The 27,427-nt window shown below is 34.2% G+C and overlaps 1 protein-coding gene across 3 annotated transcripts in view; it reads right to left on the bottom strand.

Moving 5' to 3' along the window:
• LOC113498335 (monocarboxylate transporter 10-like) overlaps positions 1-27,427 on the bottom strand; it is an 85,893-nt gene that overhangs the window by 21,572 nt on the left and 36,894 nt on the right. Inside the window, exon 1 of one of the 3 annotated variants that reach the window (XM_026878322.1) lies at positions 7,976-8,602. The exons of 1 other annotated variant lie outside the window; for it this stretch is intronic. The gene's annotated coding sequence lies outside the window, so the exon portion shown is untranslated. Of the gene's footprint in view, positions 1-7,975; positions 8,603-27,427 lie in introns of those variants that run through there. One more of the 3 variants, XM_026878323.1, reaches the window with a different exon arrangement.

Below are 27,427 nucleotides of genomic sequence, written 5' to 3'. Positions count from 1 at the left end.
GAGATTCTCACCACCGGTAAGAATTAGATAAGGTTGTTTGTTCTTCGCAATTTATTGCCAAACATTACGGAGACAGCCGAGCTAAGTATTTGTTCCCACACCGTTGTTTTTGATCATTTGCTTGATGTTTTGGAACACTTATTGTGAGTTACGGGTTCAGATATAACCTTATTTTCGGCAACGCTAAGTTAAGCTGAAACCCCGCGGAGATAGACACAGTTTAGGTCTCAGTGTGGCACTGTCCTATTGATATATTACATAGATGACACGAATGTACATAGGAATTCGGATAAACAAGCTCGTAAAACAGAACTCGTTATATTTCCTGACAAGGGTGCGACCGACTTCATTTAGGAGACCTTCAGGCCCTTAATGTTTCCTTTGCCTTATTGCTCTACTATTTGTTGGCAATATATTTTTAATTTCATGGTTCCGAGTCTGTGAATTATTACTTCCACGTTCCGGCAAAACAAAACATCAAGTATATGCTTACTTACTACTAACCTATTTATGTATTATATATATTTTGCTTTAAGGTATTTAGGTAGGTATTGTCCGTAATTATTTCAGTTGTAACGTTAGTTACTATTTCACATATTCACGGTAGGAAAATGTATTTGCTGTAGAAACCAATGGTGATAGAATATTTATAGCAGGCAGGCCTCGTTGTTCGCAACTAATGGAGTGATGAACCATCTGGGGTCTGCGTAATTGTATTGGTCCTGTCCACACACGCTACATTGTCCACAAACATACATATACGTATTATGGCTATATAAGGTGATGTGATGAACTCCAAGTATGTTCGAAATAAAGCATTAGAGCGTGAAAATGAAATTCTTTCTTTGCTCGTAGAATTGAGCTTAACTTACATATTAAATTAAAATTCAATAAAACATGGGAGGTCTGGTTTTTGGGAATATTACGTTATTAAATTTTCGAAATAATGGTCCAGTTTTGACCGTTTTTCCCAAAATACGATATATCTATTTCAGCGAACACCTAAATTATGGTCTCCAACTTTCCTTTTTTGCCGCCATTAGGAATATTTTTAATTGCGTGATAATTTTTCACAACTGTCATGAAATTGGTGAGATTTTAAAATAAATGCTCAATAAAATTTCCGTTATAAATCATGAAGGACAACTGGCTTTATCAGGAGGGATCTGACTGAGTCGCATAATAAATTAGGGAGAAATTTAAATCTCGTTTACGTAGTTCGATCAGGGATTATCAGTCGGCAAATAAGATTCATTGAAATGCAATAGCTTTCTTAATTAAATTTGTTGGATAAACCTTATTCGGAATGTCCGAAGCATTCGTTGAATTTTAGGAGGAAATGATACAGTGAATGGGAATTAACATTTTCTCGAAAGCTAAAAATAGGAAAAGCGTTTTCCCGATCTCGAATTAGCAGAATTAATCAATGTAATACGATATTCCGGGTATTTCGTAACAAATGAAGTTTGATCATCTTCAGACGGTTGTAAAATATTTGTCCTTAAGCGGACGTCGGTTATGAAGCTTGGAATATTTAAAAAATCTTTTTATGAGCACTAACAGCTCCTCACTTGTTTTTGATTACTCCTTGTTCCGTTCCGGGCCCTTATTAAGCGATCTGTCCGGGAATCTCTTGCGCCTCTTTTTGTTACGGTATTTTAAATTTAATTTTTCATAACGGCATGTTTTAATTTAATAAATTTTAGTATACTGTGCCTTCATAATGCAGTTAAGTTTATGAAATTACACATTTAACAAAACTTTAGCCGTTAGAAATGTAAGAAGTTGTGCAACGTTGGATTTTGAGTAAATTTAATTTTAGACGAATTTATCACCCCAGTAATCTATGTAGCGTAAATTATGAAGATATTGTATTTATAAATAATTAATAGGCCATAAACGTCTCACGGTGTGTTTGGTTACAAATTTGTACCTCGTCTTAACGACGTATAAATGAACTATTTAGTTAATTAACGCCACTATTCGGGAGCGCATAAATGTCACTTTTACATCCACATAATTCTTTCCGAACCATTTCAGTCTTGTAAAATATATTTTGTACAAAAGAACGGAAGTTTGCTTTTCATTTATACAAAGTATATGATTTATGTCTTGGTCGTTTGTATGGTATTAATTTATGAAAATGGGAGCGTATAATATATGGAAAATTAACTGTGACCGAGCATTTTAAATAGGAGCCGAATTTATGATTTCATTTTCTCATTAAAAATGATGTAGAGCTGAAGTTTGCTCTACATTTTTTTCAATTCTAACTTTTGTAAATGAGACTTCTTTTCCCGGCGTTAATAAATATTTATAGAAAAGAAAATAATACATAAATAAGATTAGTTCTAGTTTTCCATAGATTGAAACATCAAAGCCGCAAAGGAATGGTGAAATCAATCAAGGACTTGAGCAATAGGTAGACAGTACTGTGTGGGCAGCATGTATCTTTCGTACCGAGAAAGGACGATTTATGATCGCCTACTCAAGTTGATGTGTTGATGTTAAGCTCTACTTCAATTATGTATGACAAAATCCTAATAGTCTACAAGAAATGACTGCGACTTAGGGTCGATTTAGAATTTAATTCTATTTGCTTTTATGATGGGCACACTCCCAGCCGGCAGCGATGCCGATGAATTAAAATTGTAAATAAATTTGCTTTTCCCTTACCTTCCCCAAGACATGTTGAGGTCGATTTTAAGCCTTGTTATCATCGTACCGCTCGCATCTTTCATCATATTTTAATTTTGTTTCTAGTCGTGTTCTATTTTTACACTAAGCTTTTTAACAAAAAGACTCACAAAGATTGTTTTTAAGTACTTAACATATGAGTTTTAAACGTATGACGTTAATTAAAAACAATTTAGTATTATTATCACTGAAACAAGTATAAAAACGTTGTATTTACTAAATCGAAAAAGGTTATTTAACATGAAATGAATATTCCTTATTCCATGAACTATTTATCGATGTAGATATATATATATCTAATAATTTGATGAGAGATAAGTATTTAATAAGCAAATGTCTGAAAGAGATAGTGTTCAGTTAATTACTTCATATGTCAACATATAGCGGTTAATCTTTGATAAACTTTACTAGCACATAAATGTTGGATTATCTATTATATACTACTTCCAGTGTTTATGACTCAAGGTTTAGTGAATTTCAGAACGAAGTATATTTATGACTTAGAATTGAATCATTATGCGGCGTTAATCGGTGGACATGTAAGTTCTATTTTCAATAAAAAAATCAAAATTAAATTAAAAGTTAATGAGTAAATGCTTCCGAAATTAAACACAATTGAGATTTTATTTAACCGTATTACACGTAGCCTTATTTTGATCAAATTATTTTCTATCGTCCTTATTATTATCACAGTAACCAGTAAGAATAGAGAGTAATAAATCTAAAACAGATTTATATAGAACCTTTTCCTCCTTTCTCCATCGGTGCATATTTATATGGGCAGGGACCAATAAAACGGCCGGCTCTTGTTTTGTTCCTTGTGGTTGACGTGAATATGAATGTTGATAGGGTTTGTGACGTCACGCTGAGTTGATTGCGGCTGACAGTATCCAACGAGATACTGGTAACACATGCATTTAGGTCAGCCTGGGTCGCAGGGACTCGGGGTTGCAGTTTTTAGTTTTAGGACTCATCTATCTTAATAAAATTTTAAAGTTGTAATTTTTTATGTTCGTCATGTTGAACTACGATAATTTAAGAAAAAAGGTAAGGAACATCAACAAGATCCTTATGTCATTTCTGATTATTATTTTGATGTAATTCGGTTCGTACAAAACATTCACCAAGGACTATTTTGTTAAAAAAACGTTATCATTCAATTTTTTTTAATAAGCGAACTCTAACTTAATCACACAAATATTAATTATACCAAAAACATTTAAAATATAGAACGTTTATTAAAGAGTTAATGTCTTTAGGATGTGTATATTCATTTGCAATAAAAAATAAATGAATATTGTTTTATTACAAAAAAGGAGGCCATAAAATGATAAATACTCTATATAACATGATTTTCTTTATAGTCGTCATCAATATTTATGGCTGCAATTGATATTTTACGTGCCGGTACCGAAAAAAGCACATAATTTTTTCAGACCTATAAAGATTTCATTCATGTTCTTTTAAAAAAGACGTAAACTACCGGATCATAAAATCGTACAAAGTATTACAGTGACTTGTATTAATACTAATGGGATTAAAACCTCTTCGCGCGCTCGATTTAGTGGTGGTGCAAGTTTTAAACAATCCACATAACCACATCAATCACAAAGCTCTTAAACGTCCAAACTTTGACGCTCTCACATTATTCAACTTCTAGACATACGATCAATGCCATTATTACAAGCCCCGCTTGACCAAACTCAATTACACTTTATTTTCGAAACGTTCGAGATTCGACTTCATAATCTGCCAGATAAAACTGCACATTCGGACAATTTATTTGGCGATCGCTAGCCGTTAAAGGAAGGCCGCAGGTCTCGCCTGGCGACGTCCCACGGTGCAAGACAACAGGGATGATCAAATCATACATATTTTATTATCATGTTTTTGTGTCAATGCGACAATGAACAACGATTCGTTGGGTACGTTTGTAAAAATATCGTAAATAATTGCGACATTGTCACAGATACTTTCGTGAGATAAGAGAATCCTTCGGAAATCTGACTTGTTTCGAGCGAATAATAAAAGTATAAACTGGGAAGATTCATAAAACGTGAGAAATTGTTCGAAGTACAGTGATGTTGAAAATTATGACTTGGTAGATGGTCGGTAGTAAAGTTTTAGTAAGAAGTGATATTCCGATGTATCAGTCAGTTAGTGATTGGTTGAATGTATGACGAGACATTATTTTGGTCTCATATCGGAGTATCGATCTTATACAAAGACAGGTTACGGTACATCACAACGTGAGCAAAAACTGATGGAATAAATCGCAAATACAATGGAACATTTGTTACATACCATAGCGATCATCGTTATTAGCGTTTCTTTATATATAAAGGCGTCTATCGGCAGTACAACACGTATTGGACGGAACTGGATTGTACACCACCGAACAATGCTTGACACAACCTGATCGTTTTTTGCAAACATATCGCTATCGAGTTAAAAAGATTAATTAATTCGTGCTGTCAGATATTGGTAACAAAGATAATTGTATTTAGAACATGCCAACATAAGTAGATGTATTATAGGTGTACCTACTACCTCTTTTCGATTTTGTTTGGTAGTTGTCTTTCTTGCTGATCATTTCTTGTCGTAAAAGAGTAGTGAGCTTATTGTGAGTAAACGGAAAGCCTTATATTAACTTTTTTGACTTGGAATTGGATTAAGAGCAACCAGACTATGAGATATTTTTATCTGTCAGGCACACGGATTTTATGAGCGCAAAGACAGGCGGCAAAGGCCTAAATATGAACCTTGCTTTTCCCTCCCTAACTACCTACTTTAGGTTCAATTTCTCTGGTACAGTTAAAAGTATTAAATCCGGTAAAAAATGTGCTTTGAATGAGAATAGAATTACCTAGATTACATATATTCAGATATTATCTACATTTTTTAATAAAATACAATAACTATTTGGATCGCCAAGAACAAAAAAAGCAGTAATCCAACGATAAGTTAGATTGCAAATTGGGGAAAAGCGCAGTCGCTCAACAAAGCATTAAAACTTGAAGCTGTGTTTAAGTTGACCGTCGCGTCGCCTATCTGAGCTTTTTACGCCGAACTTTCAAAGCTTACAAAAACTTAAGTAAAACGGACTAGCGAAGTACCAAATCAGAATTATTGGGGACGTTTGGCCTGGACCCAAAGTCGGAGCAATACGTGATCGGAAATATCCCGAATTGCCTATTCATGACTAACCCGCATATGGAAAACTTTTGCACTGTCGCACCGAACTTCATGGAAAGTAATCGCGACTTTCCTAGACACAGTGTTTTCGTGAGAAAAGGGACTGAATTTACCCCGTATGTTGTGAAAATAGTGACTCAACAGAAACTAAAAGAACGCAGCATATTTATTTACGTAAGCCAAGCATTAAGTTCTGAATGCACATTTGTTTACTAAACTAGCACTCTGAATGAAAATGAAATTTTCACTGGGATTTTACGAAGGGACTTTAGAAATGAAACATTAGTATGGTACTCTATTTTCCCAAGCCAAAGCTGACTGCTTTCGACTATCTAGTTTTTGCACTATAAATAACGCTATATAAAAATTAAATATCTCTTAATTATAGATAAAAATCTCCAATTATTTTATAGAAGTTGATCGTGTTAAAAGCAAAATTTATGATCATTGTTAATTGTAATTTAGATAATATCAAACAGTTGACGATTTACTAAAACATTTTTGTTTTTTATGTATTAAACTTTATGTATATCCGGAGTTATGTGTGTTAACCGAGTTTATGATTCAATTTAATTACAACGTCCTTCCTTAGAGTATCGACTCAAATAAATCACTCTTCAGTACGGTTGGACATTAATTGTAATTTATAATTGAAGTAAATACGTTTAATAAGGTTTTACATTGACTGTGAAGTCGATGGCCAGATATTTGTGTGTTGAGGAAGTATTGGGTTCTTGTTGAGCGGTGACTAATTACCTAAAAACTCTTTGTAGTGTGGACTGTCTTAAAGCTTCCTCTACTAATTACGTAAATTCGGTCTCTAGCGACGTCACGCCTTTCTTTCAGCTCTTCTTTCGTCTTTTGTTTTATTTTTATTCCGTTCTTTGATTTCGTAATCATACGTGTTTACAATTTGGGCTATTTTTATTCAAATATCGACTATGTACAAGTCATAGATGATGAGAACGGAAATTAATTGACCTAGTAATATTTAATGAATGTTAAGTAACTATAATATGTACACATGCGAAACTAGTTTTCGATTCGCTTTTAGATTTATGTTCGAGGTATTTAGCAGGTTAGCGAGTGCATATAAATAAGTAGAATATTTTTTGGGCAAATAATGAATGGTTGAAGAAGTAAATGAATTTAAATGGGTTTCTGTTTTGGGACTAATTTGAATATTATATTTTTGTCTTAAAAGTTTAAGTAAAAATCAGTGATTCAGCGTCGATAACGGAATAACATTAAAAGTTGTATAATGGCATGGAAAACCTTCATCTGAATGTCTGAATAGACGAAATCCATGAGAATAATGGAAATGAGTTGTTTAGATGGAAAAGTTTCCGCAATTCCGACACTACAGCAGTAATAAAAATTCTAAGGGAATGTAAGAAGAAAATAAAAAGGTTAAGGGTTCACTCTTTTCGTCTGAAGAATCGAAAGTAATCAATTAAACTTTAGGGAATTTTGCGGAGGGTGACCGAATTTACAAGAGTGCCTTAGAAATGGGTGTTCTTTGCTTTAGTCTAAAGTTGGGCATAATTAAATTTCGGTTGTTCCTACTAAAATACGTATCGCTAAAAACTAGACTACGGTGCGGAAGCAAATTATATTTGTTTATGTTAGTCAGCCTTATGATATTCCCAAAATAAATAGTTGTTCTATGATATAAATTAATGTATAAGTAGGCAACTAAATAAACGTCCATAGAAAAAACAAACACGTGAAGCTTGTGAGAAATTCTCAATAAGTATGAGTATTAATTAACAGATATGACTCACAAGGTCCATAACAAAGTGAAATCATGTCTATGGGTTGTATTTATTGCTGTTCGTTTAAGTTCAATTCAAGTTTGTTAGATTCCTAATTAGGCACGGTACTTATGTAGTTTGTATCGATACTTTCGAAAATAAAAACAGTTCAATGTAAGTGTGAGATGACAAAATAGGTGAAGTGAATGGTGAGCCTCCAGACGCAATAGGCACACACGTGCTCGATCGTGATTCTATCGGCGAGGCGGCACGACCGATCGCAGCCTAACGACCGGACCTCGGGCCACGGCCATATGTTGTTAACTTACACACCAACTAACAATATGACACTTTTCACTTTAGATTTCCACTAGAGTACTTCGATAACGAGGGAAATATTCTAAGTTCGAAATTTTGAACGGAGAAATACGTTTAAAAGTTGCGAGTAAGTTTGTGTGACCGTGCGAGTTCGTGCGGTGTTAGACCGGGCACGCGGGCGAGTGGTGTCGGCGGGAGCGAGCGCGCGACCGCAGCGCCTTGGTGTACAGCTTACACTGATTTTTTGTTGGAGGCATCGCCGCTAGCCCGCCGCCTGCTCCACATTCGACGACCGGTGTGATACGCGGTATATGCACTGATAGGGTTGACACTCGTATGTATATTACTTACCTACTGTACTTAGTCACTGCTTAGGTAGAGGCACTTAATATTATATTTAAAAACCACAAATGTAGAGTCAGCTAAAAGTTATTCTTTTACATTTTGAAGCTCTCTTCAATATTAATTACGTTAAGTTTATGTTGTAATTTTCGGTGCAAAGCATCAAAATAAAATTATGCTTCTGCAAGAATTCAACAATTTGCAACTTATGACGTCAGACAACAGCTTTCATAGTACAACGTGTGAACCCTATGTAGATTCACAACTATTACTCGGCCGGCAACGGCAACCACAATAACACTTGGCAACTTTGCAGGCTGTTAACTTCTGCCTCTGGTTGGATTACCTTTACCTGATACGTGTCCGATACAATTACGTACTAACACTGTTTCAACACTCGATATTCGCTCTTATTACCTACACTTAAGTGATCGGCACGTTATATGGAAATTAGACTAAATGTTGTTGACTCGTGGGTATATAGAGCTACTAAAGTTTGTAGACAATAATTTAGTTAACGATGCGCTATATTTATAGGGCCATTCGGGAACATCTTTATGGAGTATTGATGTGTGCGGTTCTAAAACTTTAAGCACAGTCAGATGTTCAGCTGTTTAGCGAATACATTTACATATACTTGTCAATTGAATATTTAGTAAATAACATGTCATTATTGTGTAGTAAATGTGTATAGTAATGTTATATTGGAATGTAAATGACTCTACTAACATTAAATAATGGAATGATGCTTTTACGTTGGCATTAAATTTAATAATGAAGTGAATCGATTAGATATTGTAAATTCGAATTCTGTTTCTAATAAAATAATTGAAAATAATTGTTTCACCTATTCTGTCAAGAGCCATTTAAATGACTGCTCGGATCACCGAGTGGTTGAGGTCACAATGCCATACCTACGGTGCGGGACGTATCGGGGGTTCGATCCCTGCGTAGGACAATCATTTGTGTGATTCACGAAATTTTGTTTTGTATCCAAAATTTAAAATCCGTAATGCGGTGTAGTTTAAAAAAAATATGAGGGATCAGAAACAATGAAATTGTAATATATATAATAAGAGAGCGCTAAAATACATACATTTATACTTGTTTGTACATCATTTATAATTATTCATATCGTGTCAAAATATAAATTAAAAAATCGATCGTCGTTAGTCAGACGACGGAGAGTTATAATTAAGTTGCACGTTATAAAGTAGTCATTTCCGTCATGAAATAAGATTAAGATAATTTAATTTTGAAAGTGTTTATTTATAGCTTGAACTGTATGCTTCAGAACTCAGATATACCACTATCTGCAGAATTAAGACTTAATGTATGGGTGGGAAAGAGATGCCGCTCTACAATGTCTAGTGCTCTCCCTCGCCTCTACAACTACAACAGTCGTATTTTAGGAGGTGGTACCTGGCTCCTGAGTGGCGCAGCGGGGTGGAACGACGGGTGATGTTTTTAAGATTTCATCAAACTTCCGATGAGAATTCCTTATCTGTTATGATTTCTAAAGTTACGTTTACACAATACTTAGTGACTTTATTAATTTTGTTAAACTAAAGTAATGGAAGACAGATAATTAGTAAGTATTAGTAAGTTTTGTTTCAGTAACTTATGCTATTTTAATGAAAAAGACTCAGAAATACTCTCTCAGAAGACTCTTTCACAAAAAAAACTTCATGGGGATCTATGGGTAAATCGGCAATTTTTGACTTTTAAGAAGATATAGCTAGGGTTTAGTTTAGTAGTCGAAAATTGCAAAATAGAGATATCAATCCAGTTACTTTCATAATGCAGACTACGTAAATTCCCTATCACTAATAAGGGGACCACAAATTGGTTACTGAATATTACTTTGGGAGCCCTTAAACTTGGACAGTCAGGCTAATCCTCAATTATGACAGGAAACGTGACGTCATTTCTACCACCCGTTGCCTTAGATTAGGTAGTTGCTCTAGAGCTACTTATGTAAAGACATCGAGAAGGAGTGGTTGAGCTCACAACGCCAATCCCACTGAGAGCGACGTGTCGCAGGTTCGAGTCTGGATGTCTTTGTGCATGTCACTTGATTGTTTGAAAGCCTCAAAAGGGTTTTCAACCTTTTTAAACTCTTCCCCGCCTTCAGTTAGTAGTTTAGTTAAGGAGGGAAGAGATAAAAAAAATATAAACACACAGCACGATGCAAGCTTACGATACTCGAATATAATACGCAAGTCTTTTCGTCGATCTTTTCGCGTTGTATACCCAAGTATAAAATATACAGAAGCGATTATTTCTGCTGGACTATTTCTTGTAAATCTGTTGCCGCTCAGGGAGTAGGGAGTCAGATGCATTGCTATTGTGGGGATCACCAGAAAATAACATTTTTTTAATCTATGACATGATAGAGACGAATTGGAAACAGTAAATTAAGTATGCTTTCCATGTTTGTTTGGGATTAGCTAAGGATTTGTAATCGAGACCCGAACAAGTTAAAGCTTCTGACAGTCTGTCAAACAAACGGTCTGGTTACAAATAGACTAGTCGCTGCGTATTTTGTATCTGTCCCATGATTCATTCGGGCGTCGCAGAGTTCAAAGTCCAAAATACGAGTTTATCTGAAAAGTTCAAACATTAATCAAATATTCGGCGGATATCATTTAGAATGTCTCGTATGTGTAGTCACGCCTGTCCATAGTTTTCCGGACTATAGATCTTCACTTTTAAAGCTTTGTTTTGTTTCCATCTCCCTATATTAATCACAACAAAATTTATGATTTACATCGACCATATAAATGCATTTTAATTTAAACAACAGGTTTTTGTTATTTGTACAGTAATAAGCAAAAAGTTTTTAAGTGGAAATTACAAAATTCAATTCTGGTTGTCAATCAAGTATTATGGATATGGCATCTGTGATTTCACGTAAATAGTGTGTATTGCGCTTGGTATCATCTTTCAAATACAATTATGGTTTACTAAGATGTATACTTACAGTAAAACTGTTGAAAGCATAAGCATGGTAGTTCTTTTTTCCCCTTTAGTGTTCCAAACGATAAGTTTCGTTGCAGTTCTATTGTTTAATGGGATATTGAATATGTTTTATGTCAACGATATCAAACCAACTGTGATTCATTTTGTTAGCGGACAAATATTATACTCTATAGACATTTTTATGGCTGTAAGATTTAAGATAAGTGTTCAGTCTATTAGACTGTAAATATATCTATTACCTACAAAGACGAAAAAGAAACAATACTTGGTCGATTTCCACATTAACAGATAAAGGTTCAAACGTTTCAATAGATTTTCAATCCTAGAAATAGAAGAAATGATAATCTTACCTGTACCAAATAACAGGGGTTTTCCGGACTTTTTTATCTCAATGGGGAAAAGTAAATTCGTGGAAAACTAAAAAGCTTTCTTCGATTCAACCCAGCGGATCTGTTTCTTATGTAGCTTTATGTCAGAAGATTTTGCTGAATGATCAAACTCCATACTAGAAAAAGACAGGATCGCTTTATAGCGATATCGCGACATACTAAACACCTAAACAGCATTCAATTGTTTTAACGTTGTAAGAAAAAGACAGAAGATAGAATAATTAAAGTGTCGCATTATAACGGATTTGCGGACGGATCACACTGTCAACATAAATATAATTTGATTTTATTGAAATAGGAGTCATCCTCTTTAAAAAGCGAATTTTCTTTTGCTACCGTGTAAAAGCATTATGGATGAAACTACTATTCCCGGCTTCCCGCCTCTTAGCTATACTAAATTCTCATTTAAGATAAATAAGAAAATAATATACAGTAATAACTACATACTAAAAGCGACTTAATTTTCCATATAACGAAATATTATAATAACATTTGTATTATCAATTTTTATGACACTGTATTTCATACTTTGTACTTCTAATACAAACAACCAATAAAGTTCCTGTAATCTGAAAATATTTTTTCAACAAACTTTAAACATAAAAGGGGAGTAAAATTCTGGAACTATACAAATAGGGTTCGTAATTTTAATGCTGTCACCGATCGTCGTAAACGGAGCGAATTTACTTGAAAACTTTGGAATAGATTTGGATCGAGTGGCTTTCACTATAAATAGCGAGACTTGAATTGAAACTATTTTTAGTTTAGATACCTATCTTATATTTGGACTGGACTGAATATGCTGTGCAACAAAAAATGCGCTCATTCAGTACGTATTACTTGCGTTTTATTACCTAGATATTATTGAGTTTGGGAACTGCTTAGGGTGGTTTTTCATGGCAGAAGAGCAAGTCTACACGCTGTATAATATCTATATAGTATCTTTACTGTATAGAACTGAATATAAATGTATATTCTTAAACAAAAGATTCTCAAAAGTCATACAAATCTCTTAACAAATGTCCGTCGCATTTGCGTTCTTCACACAATTTATTTGCTGACTCTAAGAAAAAGGTGGTTTGAGAGCCAAATTGCATTGTCAAGCAGAACAGACATCGGCAAGACGAAGACATTTGAGACAAAACAACAGTTTCATTAGCAAAGAAATGCGCGGTTTCTGAAAATTGGACGCCATTTTTCGTACTATTTAATTTGTGGACTTAGTTGAAGTAATAGTGGCGCGTGACGACCCATTCGTTTACTTTGATCAAATTATTCAAGTTCCAAAAAACTGTAGAATACTACACTTATAAAACAAATGAAAGTGCGCTAGCTACGGATTGTGAATCTGTAATGAATTTATTGAGGGCTAAAAATGTATAAATTATATTTTACATTTCTTTACGTAGCTGCAATCGCATCAATTTTTTTTTAACTACTCACTCCATTACAAAAACTATCCAGTAAAAACCTTTATTACAAGTAATACATAAAGTCATAAACTTTAATGACAAATACTGAGCGCTATTATCGGGGAAATGCAGCCCACTACGCCTCTCGGCTCAGTATACTTAAAAGTACTTATTTCCTTAATCGATTACATTGGGTGGCCCATACAAACGTATCAAGTGTACATTTGAGTAACATTAATACACGATTTTATTGCACACAGGCTTAATTGCTTTGGAAAATTGATGACGAATTGTGAGATTATGGCTAACTAATTGGCATGTTAAAATGATTTTAAATGGCCAACACTGGCAATTTTTACGTTATTTACGAGACAAAAATTGTACTTGGCGAATTTATCGGCGATTACAAATCATGGCCGGGCGTGACGTCACAACGCCCGAGGGCTCTGCCAGCGCGCGTCGATACTTATACTACTAGGGACTTATTATAATTATGTATTTACTTTTGATTATTAATTTTCGTATTGAAATTTCATTTTATTTGATTTCATTAAGCGATCGACAGACTGCTTTTCAATTAAAACTGAAATGTAAACTATAATTGTGAGTTACAGGGAACGGGCGCCAGAACTGAAAGACTTAGGTATTAAAAGTGAAATTGAACTTAGAAAATAACTCCAAGTAGCTTAATAATACCATTAACTCAAATACCACATTATTTTTTAGACAGATCGTCTAACCGGGACTGGCTAAATCGAATTGCGTAGTATTTTATTTAACGGACTGTAACGCCCTGTGTCGGGATCAAAGCATTTCAATAACATTTAAGTATAGTAATAACATTGTAAGTACGATCCAAAATCACTGACTATAATAATAAAGTTAAATTTGTCGGACGCACGCGTGGAATTTAAAAAACCGATTTAAGAAGTACGTGCTCTCTGCCGCTTTTATTAAATTTCGTCTTTCACAATCGACTCTTGTCTGTCACGTCTTATAGGATAGTTTTAATAAAATAAAACTATTTAAATAATTCATTTCTATTGTTTATTAGTATTGTTGTATTGTTTTTAAGCGATTTTTCGATCATAAAACAAAAGATGTTCAGATATTTTTATAAATAGAAATACACTTAAAAATAGAACCTAGGTAATTAATTCTGGACTTTTATGGCATAAGAAACGAACTGATTGCTTATTAGGGTTCCGTTCCCAAAAGCTAAAAATTAGTCTTCGCTGTCAGTCCGTCCTTCTGTCATCGGGCTATATCTTATGTATAGTGATGATGTATTTCTGTACCCGCTATAATGACAAATACAAAAAAATAAGATGAAATAAATTTGTTGTTCGACAAATAAACTTACCCCCAAATAAATTTATCCTCTAAAGATTCGTTTCTTTAGCCTATTTGTACGGAACTCTCAGTGTTTCGAGTCGAATTTGCGAGTCCAACTCGCACTTGACCGGTCATTTATAATATCCTATAATCTTTTTTACCGTAATAAACTCTATTTTAATAAATATTAATAAACTCTGAGTACTTTGTAGCGTCTAGCTAAATTGCTGAATGTACGAAAAGACGATTCACTTCACCGATTTATGTTCAATTTGATTTGTGTTGCACCACTCAATACAATTACTAAAGACTTGTTTTAAGTCAAAGCTCTAGACTTTATATCTTCCCCGTTCTTTATGATTCCTTCGAAGATTAGTCTAAAGGTATAGATTCAACTTTTAAAAAATGAATCGTGTATGTGCTTTATGTGCTTAGTGGTACAGGATTCCTTCCGCTAATTTAAGGCACAGAAAATATTGTTGTTTGATTTTTGTTTTCGAGCAAAATTTGAAGGTATAAGGTAAGGCTTGGATAATATTATTTATATTTTTAATATCTCATTAATGAATTAAACATCGCACTCATTGAAAGAGTACTAAAATGTTCTCTTCACTGTTGATTTTTATAATTATTATGTAGTTAAAGCAGTCATTAAGGTTAATTACACGGAAGAGTTAAAGCAATTATTTGGTACTTAAAATAAAAATCCATTTTTTAATCGTAGCTTGTAAAATTAATAATATGTTTCAATATAGACATGCCTTGATCATATCTCAAAGAATTGTTTCCAGTTTTATAAGTTTCCCTCACAGTGGTCTTCTTGATTATAATTTGAGATAGTACACTTTCTAAAGAGTTTTCGTGACATGCAAACAGACTGCATCAAGTTAAGATAAAGAAACTAATTTGGCGACTTGTTTAAGCGAGTCCGCAAGTAACTTCGGCGACATTAATTAATGAGAGACTTTAAAAATTCTGTGCAGAAGCGAACGGAAGAATGCAATTAATATAAAACTACTTAGACTTTGTATGGTTGGGCGATAGATGCCAGAAATTCGGCGATATTCAATTGACGGTTAATAAATTGATGGTTTTCAATACTCTTTATTATCAATCTAAGAGGGAAATGATTATAACTGTTTCTGTTCTGATACTCATGTTAAGGAGATTACTATCACGACCAAAGATACAATAGCAGAAGGCACAACACATTACCAATGACACTTAATACTCGTAATATACACGGTGATTTTTTAGTCGTCTTACGAAAAAATGATAAAAACGCGCCCGCGCCCCTCACCATTGTTACAAAGGACCGCGCTCGCAACAGAGCTGTGTTTCTATAAAACTACGAATTGCATCATAATATTGAATAAAAATTGCATTTTAAATTTATTCAAATCTCATAAATACCTATTTTTTTATCATGAACGTGTTCTAGTCATTGGATACATGAATTGGGCGGCTTTTATAAGACGACTAAAAAATCACGGTGTATGTATAATAGGGAAAATACTCAGATATAAATTACCATGTATAAATTGCAAGATAATTAATTAATGGTAACACCACCGGAAAACGTTTACAACTCCTTGTTCATTTTTAAGTTTGCACGGTTGTACATTTTCCAGGATTACGTAATAAAGTTGGACGTAAATAATGTACCGTTGTTTATTTTTAAATAGGCAGTGTTTGTGGATGACCGAAAAGTATTTGTAAACAGATGGAGGCGTCAAGGTGTCTCTATTTGTCTAGCGTTCTACAACACAGCTTTTTGTATGAATACAAACAAGTTTTTGATCAAATTATTTTATTTAACAGCACATTTTTTGCTCTTAAGAAAACGTCTCTAAAGTTTACAAAGTCTTAAGTTTTTGCGCTACAATTTTTACACTTTTATTACAAAACTTTTTTGCCTGTGTAGTAAAAATAAAACAATAAATTTTCACACGAATTTCAATGGTAAAATAATAAAACTATTTTATTCGAATACTTTTCATACTACGTTACTACAATAGATCTATATTAGAGTTCTGATACGTGGAAACAAACATGATTTATTGGGTTCTGCCTTGTTTTTCATTAACCGGAACTAGAAGAGAAAAACAACTTCTAACTGAAGCCGAGTTCACGCAAAAATGTTACGAAACTGAGGTGCCTATAGTGACATCGATATCTGTTAAAAAAAGACCAAAAAGGTCGATTTAAAATTACATTTAAAATTGTTGCGAGTGATAAAGTCAAACAGAAGTTTACAAATGTTTAAACTTTCGTTGCCTTTATCTTGTGTGCTTTTGTTTAGCTCTACTAAGAAATATATCTGGTATTAGTCATATACACTCCTATACTTGGTGTATAACTGTGTTTATGGTGAATGTTTTCTTGTATTTTTTTAATAAACAAGAAATAAAATCTGTCACATTCTTGTGTCGAGGAGTTTTCACAAACATTTGATTTACATGCACAAAGACACTCAGAGAAAATACTAAAAGAGACCTGAAATATCTGTTTGTAAACTGTTTTTAGTTCGTATTGACGGTAATTGAAATTATTTCTCTAATAAATAAGACTTAACTAAAACTGTTGATGTACAAACACACCTTATTAGTACTGGTGTTAGTGCGAATAATCTTGTAGTCAATTAATGTTTGATTTATGATACATCCATTAGGTTAGTATAGAATTATCTAAGTTTCTATCTTTATTCAAGCCTCTATGATTAATTTACTTTGCCGATATCATGTTTTGAGGTTTGCTTCGGAGGCTTAGGAATAATTATGGATAAACATAAGAAGGATCAGTGTAGTATAAATTATAATCCTTCTATTTAGTTGATGGTTTAATTGGTTTGGACTTACGGCGAAGTAATTTGTTTTGTCACTTGTGGAAGACGCAACCCCAAGTCGTGTAGTGCGCTATCACGCTTCTACAACTCCATTAGGTTCACTTTTTTTAACGACTTCGGCACTAAAGTTATTATTCTTGTGTTGCAGGGATTTTCAAGCTTTCAAGTAACATGCACAAAGAGATCCGGTCTCGCAGCAAGCATTAAAATTTGTAATCACAAAAAATCGTGGTCACACACAACTATTCAGCTATCCGTGCAGTATGCTAAGACGTGACGTGACGTGACGTGGCGCTAGGCCCCCTGGAGACAGCTAGTATTACAGTGAGACTAGAGGGTGACAAGTTCAACAAAACAATAAAGTTAAATATAAATAATGGTATAACAATAAATCTATTGTATTATTTAACATACCTAAAATATTCAACACTTTTCCAAAACGAAATCGTACTACAGAGTATAAAAGTCGACAAGTATTTAACACACGTAATATTTATTTATCGAGTATTTATCGAGTATCTGGATCTGAGCCCAAATAACAAGATAATTATTGAGTCGCTACCATCGCCAATAAGTCGTTTTGGGTAAATTATATCAGTTGGTCGTATCGTAACATTAAAACTTTCATAATTCCAACAAAAACTACATATTAACTGAATGTTGGACTGTAGATAAACTCGTAAAACCATTGTCCATATAATTTATTTACCAACAACAACTCACGTTACCGCAGTTGCCCAATTCTTGCGGTAAACTGAACTTGAAATATTTATGACTTAATACTTTTTATTTTTACAGCATTTTTTTAATTGAAAAAAATGTTCTTGACAAAAAGCACGGTATGTACTTGCATATATGTTGTAAAGTTAAATAAAAGATGGAAACGAATAAGTAAAAATTTGATGAATTAAATGTCGCTACCAATTTCGTTCTATATCAGGAGTTCTGTATATAGTAACAGGAATATATTTTCATCATCTATTTCTTGTAAGAAAGAACTACAGTTTTAAAAGAAAGGAAACTGAAACGGTCGAATAACCCTTAACGTGAGAGCGGATATGATTTAGTAAGGTTTCGTTTATAAGCCTTGAAAATAGAGCGCTTATGTTTATTGGTACCGAAAATATATGGTTCCGTATTTAGAAAAGGTAACGTTGGGTACAGAATATTGTTTATGCAGCCTCACCATAACTCATCGATGGGCCATCTTCAATGTATGTAACGAGACAATTAATCTTATTGCCAAATACACGCCTGCTGGCTGCAGACATAAACGACATATTGTATTCTTTTTTTCAATTTATGAGATCGTGTTTTGTGTTGTATACGCATAAAAAAAGACATGATTATAAATAGTCATTAGGTGTAAAATAACTAAAGAAGAAAAGAGATTATCATTTGTTTTTGCTTGGGTTACGTTAAGAGAGACCTTTTCCTATTTATAGCCCTTGCAAAAGTTGAAAACTACATCGCGTTGTAGGTAAGTATACCCCAAGCAGTAAACCAAATTATTTTTATATTTTTCCAATACAAATAGTTAGGCTGAGATTAGCGAAACAAACAAGAGGGATTAGATCGAATTTAAGAGGTTACCAGAACCCTACCTACTGGCAAAAGCTTATATATAATTTATTTTCCCGCTGACTCAGTTCTTATCGACATTACGGCATGTTGTGTAAACATACGTTGATTATAACACAAATAGCTATCGCGTTGTCGCATCAGCCGCGACGTGTTCGCTTGGAAAGATTGATGGTACGTAATGAAGCGAAACGTTGGTGTCAAAAGTTCAAAGCCGCGTAAAGTGGCGTCAACGTTGGACGGTGACTCCTATGTAAGCTCGCGGCTCTGCGCTTATAGGACGAAGTTAGATTTATTGTGAAAGTAGAGTAATAGAGTAATATGCGTATTTAAATTGGAACACTGTTCTCGTGCAAATTGGAAAGATATTCAATCATACTTATTTGTTTTGTAGATTAGCAAGCTTTAATTGAATAGAGGTTAAAAACATCCTTTATAAATCTTACTCTAATTTAAATGTGACATTATTTAGTCATATGTCAGTGTCTATGTCATTCAGAAGGTTAACTACCCTCATGAAAATTGTGTTTGCCTTTTACTTTTGATGAGCGTGTGGCTGGTAAAAGTTAACTTACGTACACCATAGACAAGCTGAGAATTACTTCTTTTAGAATACCGTATAATTATAAGAAACCTTTCGTACAAAAGCGATACTTTCTATTAATGCTTGATCGCCTTAATTCAACCAGTAGAGCACAAGCTTACGATGACTTGCCATTAGTCAAAGGAAAATTATTTGTATTTACGTCCTATTGTTTAGATGAGCCGCAAATATGATTAATGAGACTAGTATGTTACTCAATCACGCTGAAATGCGAAAGGATTATTGGGGAATTTTGTATAACGAATATTGTATAGCTGCGTGATGAGAACACTTGTGTTATTACACAACTACCTAAACATCCGGTCACGTATTAGACCAAGGGTTTCGTACCGATGGGCTAATGGTAAAAATGTTGTCCAAATTTTAGCTCTCAAGCTGACAGATTCAGCCTGGTGCCTAATGGATGGGTAGTCAGCGGTGCCTGCGTAACATCGTTCTATTTTTCCCACGTTTTTATAAACTCACTTTCTTGTTTGTTTGTATGTTTGATTGTTTTTCGTTCCGGTTGTGGTTTTTGCAACTCAATTTTGAGGAACTACCCGATACGCTAGCAGGCTTTTTTGTTATTTTCAGGGTTGCTTCAATCCCGATGACAATGCAATTTACAACTATAACAACTGATAAAATTTGACATTTAAAAACGTGGATGTTTAGATTTTGGAAACCTAGATATTAATTTATTATCCTTTCAGTGGGGAATCCTAAAATGACTCAGCTTTATGTTATCTTCTTAATTCCGCCAGAAGTTTTGAGTGTTTGACCTTATTTTGATCTATAGAGTATCGTAAGAATCCGTAGACTAAGTGGCTGTCATGGTTTCTACAAGGGACGACAGCCTATTTGATTTAAAAAATACATTTTATGGTATGGTAGTGGAGTTTAGTTGCATACCGAAAATAAACACCTTCAGAAGAAGGTAATCAGACGTATATTGTACGCATTCTTGGTAATTTCTTATAATATCAGTACCATCACTAGTTCCACACATTTTGCATGTCAAGGATTCTTAATAAATTATAAATCACAATTCTTGTGAAACACTGTTTATGTTTCTTATTATCCTCGCAACCATATTTGTACAAGATTACCGCTGTAATGCGGGATGATTAATCGGTTTGTCGTCACCGCGCTTGCTCGGGGATATTCCTCAATTGAATTTAGTATCATTTTGTGTCATAACACGTCTTAATTAGTTACGTGATCGTAACTTTCGTATTCTTTATGTTTAAGGGTGGATGGTTTCAGGCCTGTTTTTTAAGATGTTTGGTTTCGTTAACAGATTTGAGGCGACAGGCGATAAGTATGCTCTTTCTTCATCACTTGAAATAACCTTTAATTTTAGTAAATTAGAATTTGTATCGTTGAAGTCATTTTAATTCAGCTATTTTTATTGATTTAAATGATGATGTTAATTATTGGTCATAGATAGAGTAAGAAATGAGTATGTAAGGGGAAGTTTGAAAGTGGCACCGGTTACAGAAAAGCTACGTGGCAACTGGCTGTTATGCGGAGGAATGAAAGTCATGTGGTAAAGAAGGTGTTGAGTATGGATGTGGATGGTTATAGGGGAAGAGGACGACCAAGGAAACGATGGATGGATTGTGTGAAAGACGATATGGCTGCAAAGAATGTTTCTTGTGAGATGACGGCAGATAGAAAGGTATGGAAGGAGAAGACATGTTGCGCCGACCCCATATAATAATTGGGATAAGGGCAGGGGAATGATGATGTTAATTATTGATCATCATAATCTTATCACTTTGTAGAAACATGCTAGTTGATCTATAATAAAAAATCTCAGACTATCTCGCAGGTCAATTCACAAGCAAATCGTTCAGATCTATAAAACTCTTTTCCCGTTATCAGATTGAAAGCGTTTATTTTTATTTGCTCGCTATAAACTTACAGCTTTGAGTCTGCGATAATTTGTGCACAGACGATCCGTAGTTACGAGGGCGTTGGGAACCGTAAACTCTGACAACGAGCTGTTGGTTTAAAAGCCAGACACTTAATTTCAAGTGATATAAAGCATCACCTCGCCCTTAAATCTGGGATTGTTGATGTGGAAGTAAGTCGCCGCGCCATCGCAATTCCGCCCTCGTAATTATATAACATTAAGAGGTGGCAGACTCATAGACCATTCAAATAGGGATGTAAGTTTAGGTCCCAAAATAACTCACTTTTACAAAAATAAATTTCGACGATAACGATTATCGATATACGCTTTGTAAAGTGTTTTCGGTTTCAGTATCAGCCAAAATGTTAAGTAGCCGATAAAGTAAATTAAATATCAACATTTATACAAAAATAATACTTAAGATAAAAATAACGAAATGTTAAAGAAAATCCGTGCATAAATTGCAAACACACGTAATGTCAATAATGACATGCAAAGGTTAAATAAAAAGGGAGCCGGTTTGGGATTTTGTACACATTCACTTTCGAAAACCTTTCTTAATTGTAGAGGAACGGTAACGTTTGTGTGAAATGCGACCATCAAGATCAGGACCACGGCGACATGATAAATTTAAAGCAAGAGAGAGAAATTACAGATTACAATGATAAGTATATGTGTGCGTTGGTGTCAAGTGTCAAATTTCAACTGCAAATTATTGAAACCACTGGTTAACAGTGAGTAGAGCCAGCGACACTGCGGTTTGAGTGCAAATAGGCAAAGAAAAAAATTCAACATAAGTTAGAGATCAACTAATTTATAAGCCGACCATCTGCGTTGTTAAACATCAACATTTATTTGCATTATTTGTTGTAATTCCGTGTTTCGGAAGGCACGTTAAATTGTGGGTCCCGGCTGTTATTCCTATTGACAGTCGTTACAGATAGTCAGAAGCTGAAAAAAATCTGACAGCCAGTCTAACCAAGGGGTATCGTGTTGCCCAGGTAACTGGGTTGAGGAGGTCAGATAGGCAGTCGCTCCTTGTAAAACACTGGTACTTAGCTGAAACAGGTTGGACTGGTAGCCGACCCCAACATAGTTGGGAAAAAGCTAGGCCGATGATGATATTTGTTGTAATGGGGAAAACACAAATACATCTGTAAAAATGTCTACTGTCTAGCCTTTGAGTGCAAAACACTAAAAAGAGAAAAGAAAATGATATTTCCCATATTAATTACAAACATGTTTATGTACCTACTATAGGGGCAATGCGTCTCATTCTTCATCGTCGAAATATCTATTTATTTAATTCTAATGTATTCTACTTGAAGAAGATTGAAGAGGCGTTTGCAAAACCATGAAAAGAAAAATTTACTAAACTGTAAAAACATACTGATAATAAGCTCGACCAGTACATAAGCCCGTTTTAGACACTGAAATAAGTAGCGCAAAGTCTCACAGATTTACTCTACATTTCGTGACAACTACTACCTTAAGAGATTTTATATGACTTGGCCCCTTGCCCTCTGGTGGCGTGTTTAATCCGCTGTCAAGTACTCGAAATCCATTAAGACGTTATCGTAATGTTATCTGTAATATTCGAACACGCCTCAATGCTCTTAATGTTACGGTTACTTGTTTTTTATTCATTGGTGTTAATTCGGACAGCGTTAGATATTATATTTAACACCTCGTTTAATAGACTGATTGATTGACCTGCCATTTGATGGTTGATAAGAAAGTACTAAACTGTAAAGTTGTGTTTTTAATTACGTGTTTTTAGCTTTCTTTTGTGCTTTGCCGCACCACGAATATTGCATAAAAATACTAAATTAATTTTGAAGAAACATTTTTGTACGACTCAGTACAGTTACCTAAAAATCCTAAGGCGCTAATAATTCTATTATCGTTAAATTTAAAGTATAGTTATGGATTTCTTTTTTCTGCTACATTATAATAACATGTAAGAAATGATATGATTGGGATTCATTACTACTGTATCAAATCATTCATTCGTCCGAAAACATTGAGCCCTTAACTAACCCTTGTCCTCGAAACTGTTTTATCTCACATGATTTCCTTTGTGTAACAGCGTTGCAGAACGAGGTAAATAATGAGAACGAAGCGTCAGGAATTATTCTCATAATCTTATTTCACAGCAACTTTTCTTATTAGAAGTTTGTTTGGAAATCGAGAGTAGCAGTTGCACGGGTGTCGGGCAATCCTCTGATTTCACCGTCGGGTGGTCTTGCATTGCTATTTTATTTGTAGCGAGTTGTTCCACCGCTCGTTTCCTTCGACCGTTTCAAGTTTCAAAGCTCTTCAGCTCGGTCCAGTATCTCTATTAACACGGAACTAGATAAATTTTGCATTTGTCCCCGATTTAACTTCAAAGGTGGATATTTCCTCTCATTCGAAGTCGGTCAGAATAAAATACATTCGGAGGTAAGTATTTTATTACAGAAGTGCACTGTTTGTTTAAGACTTGAGTGAGTGAACTCTTGATGAGTTTTGTGATGTCACCGACGATGAATATTTATAGAAATTCTGCATTTTACATGTATTTTGACTTTACTAACTTGACATAACAAAGCACCCGTACCTACTTGTTAAGTTTCAGTTTAGGTGCTTAAGAACGGATTTAAAAAAATATGCTGTTAACATGATTTTCACCTTTGTAAGGCTGTCTGCTTCATGCTTTCACATTTAGTTCTGTGTAAAAAATGTTTTTATTTATATATACTACCGACGTAATTCATTATAACTGTATTTTAGCGTAGTATACTGTGCACGAACAAAGGACATGGAAAAAACTCAATGTTTAGTTACTCTTAAAATCTCTTTTGTTAGTTCTGCTAGATTTTAGAGCAAGTTAAGATAAGGGTCACCTTCTCATTGGAAAGTCCATTAAGTAAGTAAATTACTGTGACAATTTCAAAGCGTGCGATCCCGACATTTTTAAATAATCAAGTGCTTATTTATTGGTCAGTTTACAATGTGTCTTAAACACGAAATAATATTTACGACTGCAATACAGTCTGACACTGATGTGTGAATAGATCTTTATCATTGACAGCGCACTCACTTGTTTCTTAAACATTGCTTCATACTTTTTCTCTGTGGTTTAGACTTCTTTCAATTGCAAGTTTAAGCGAAAATATATATTAATGGAAAGCTGCTCAATTAAATGTGTTATATCATTATGACCGTCAATTGATCACTGCTAGTTTTCTCTACCTGTTTAGTGTCTCTTCATTGTGGCGTATTAGGCATAGACCTCCTTAGGCACTTAGTCACTACGCAAATCTACATATTTGTTTTTGTTTCGTTCCCGTATTGATGTTACATTGGTTGTATAAAGTAACTAAACCGAAAGACATATTTTCTCTGCATAGTCTACTAAAAACCAAATCGACGTTTCGACACCTTTTCATTAAAACGTAAAAGTAGTTTCATTTCAATGTCTAACATTCGCGTAAACCTAAGAAACCACTATGAAACTCTAACTTAGTCATAGTTCATTTTTTATTCGAGGCATGGATTCTGGAACTTTTCATTTGAATACTATTTTCAAGCTCTACGTTAATTAACAAAATGTAGGGCTGGTTCCACTGACTATACATAGATAGCATAATTAAATATTAATTTAACATTTCAGTCATGTTTGTTCCTTAAACTAATTTGGAAGTGTGTAATTGTTGGCTTAACTCGTGAAGTGGTCATAATAGGAATTGGACTTAACTTGTAGTTACAGAGCCTATATGTTTTGAAAAAAACTACACAAATTAGTACGTCACTACCATAACTTACCAAAGTGAATAGTGACAATAATTTGAGAGCCATTTAAAGGCGCCTGAGAGACTTTTAAAAGTGATTGATCTATCTTTAAATTATATGTTATTATATTGCTATTACACACCGATAGTTATCTCGTGACCATGTTTGACCACATATGTACTTTAGATAAATTGTGATAATCCGTATGAAAATTTGACGGGCAATAAATTTTTGCTTCACATTTGTCGCAAACAAGTTCTTAAAACTGGACCTCAATTGGCACACCCCTGCTTATCTTGTTATACCGAATCAGGCCTCGGAGAGCCGAAACCAAATTTGAGCGGGTTTACTTGTTCATTTTGCTTTTTATAGTACTCATATAGTATGAAATTTTGAAATTATGGACGTTGTTGTAAATATAAGTCATACAACTTTTTATGGAATCGTAAAAGGGGCTTTATAAACTTATACCTACCAATATACAGTGACATTATCTTTACTGCATTCAAACTAAAAAAGATAAAATGCTTTGGAAGTAGGCTGGGGTATCGCAACCCTCTTTTTCGTTTGAGGAGATTTGGCAATAGTGCCATTAGATGGAACTAAACGCATAACAAATATCTTTAACGTATCCTGTAACGGAGGGAGTGTAAGGATAACTGATAGGCCGGGAGAGGTCAACGAACTCATTACGCTCGACTAAAGAGTTTTTATGTCAAAACTAGAAATTAAAAAAAAATACATTGATTTATTGTCGGCCAAAAGTTTTTTTCTTGAGACATTGTATTGTGCCAGTACAAGAGTGATACGAATTGCTTGATTGACTCTTTATTTGTATTAAATTACGTATCAAACATAACATTGAATTCTATTACGTCAACATGACCGCGCGCATTGATCTATATAGCAGCACAAATACTTCGAAGCTACAAATCTTTTTACTGATGGTTAAAAAATGTGATCGTTTTTTTATTGATATGTATATCCCCCTTTTTTGTAGCATAATATCCTATCATTCTTATCGCGGGAAGCCGTCATGAATCTTTTGTTAAGGGGCCTATACGGGAAACAATAATCATATTGTTCTCTTAAAAAGGCATGCTTTTCTTCATCCTTACATTCGGTCACAGGTTAAGCTACGTTTGGTCCGTGGATGGGTGATCATCCATGCCATAGGTAACGAGTCTTATGTGTTTCGGTTGTATACATATTAAATGATGGGCCCCAACTGTAGGTAGTTGTATACAGTGTACATATAGTATATACCTAATGATAGAGGGATGGAATCTGAGCCACGGTAAAAGCATTTCGCTCTTACCTTTCGGTTACCAAACGCAGAATGTTGAACGAGTAGTATGTATAATGCTTATGCACAATAACCGTAGTAGGTACGTATAAAAAAACAAAGTACATTGTCATATTTTGTTTCTTTTCTTGCTATAATAAGAGCTATAAAAGTGCTGCACGTTGGAAGCTTATAAGGTTATTTTTACGACAAATAATTTCTGTGTTTACGATGCCGATAGTGACGTAATTTGCGAATTGTTTATTTAGCTGCGAATGTGTTGTTGAGAGGGTTATAGACTATATTCGTTCACAGAAGCGCTATTTATAAACTAAACACTTGTGATATTAATTGTTCTCCCACATCCTTCTTTATTACTAGGCATTTTTATTTAAAACACTCGCCAATTAGTTTCATAAATTCGAACTCCGATCTTATTAAAGTAATGAGTTTATCTGTTCATTTGTATGCGATTGGTGTCCCTACATACTTACTTACTTAATTTTAATTACAGCCGTCGGTTGTTTTAAGATGTTATTTATATTTGCTGATAAAAATGCAATTTATATGAGGCATTATACACAATTATCTACTTTCACTTAATATTTTGTGGATTGAATTTCAAGCATAATTTCAACCGTTACAGAACGGTTATGTTTTTACTTGAGTAGGGCTTGTGTTAAGCCATTGATGGCGGTGAAAAGGTGTTGATACGATTAATAACAATAAGCCTTCCAGTCGAATTTCGGTCACGCCAATTTTAACACCTCTTCGCCAAGCCCGGTTTCAGGGGCACATTTAAACTCGATTAGTCAGTTTGTTCTAAGTTTTCGAAGTTCTAAGTTTTCTTAATGTTTTCTTAATGTTTGTGTTGCGGCTTCTTAAAAATTTTAAAACCACAAGCACAAAGATACCCAGACTCAAAGCATTCGTGGATCAGCATAGGATAAGCATATTTGGGTTACACGTATCGAACCCGCGACACGTCGTAACCTTCACTGTCAATATTAATGTTAT

The sequence above is a fragment of the Trichoplusia ni genome, chromosome 10 (genome assembly GCF_003590095.1).
Source record: "Trichoplusia ni isolate ovarian cell line Hi5 chromosome 10, tn1, whole genome shotgun sequence".
In the NCBI taxonomy this organism is placed as follows: domain Eukaryota; kingdom Metazoa; phylum Arthropoda; class Insecta; order Lepidoptera; family Noctuidae; genus Trichoplusia; species Trichoplusia ni.
The sequence above is the reverse complement of the archived record's forward strand: the minus strand, read 5'-3'. Positions and strand labels throughout refer to the sequence as shown.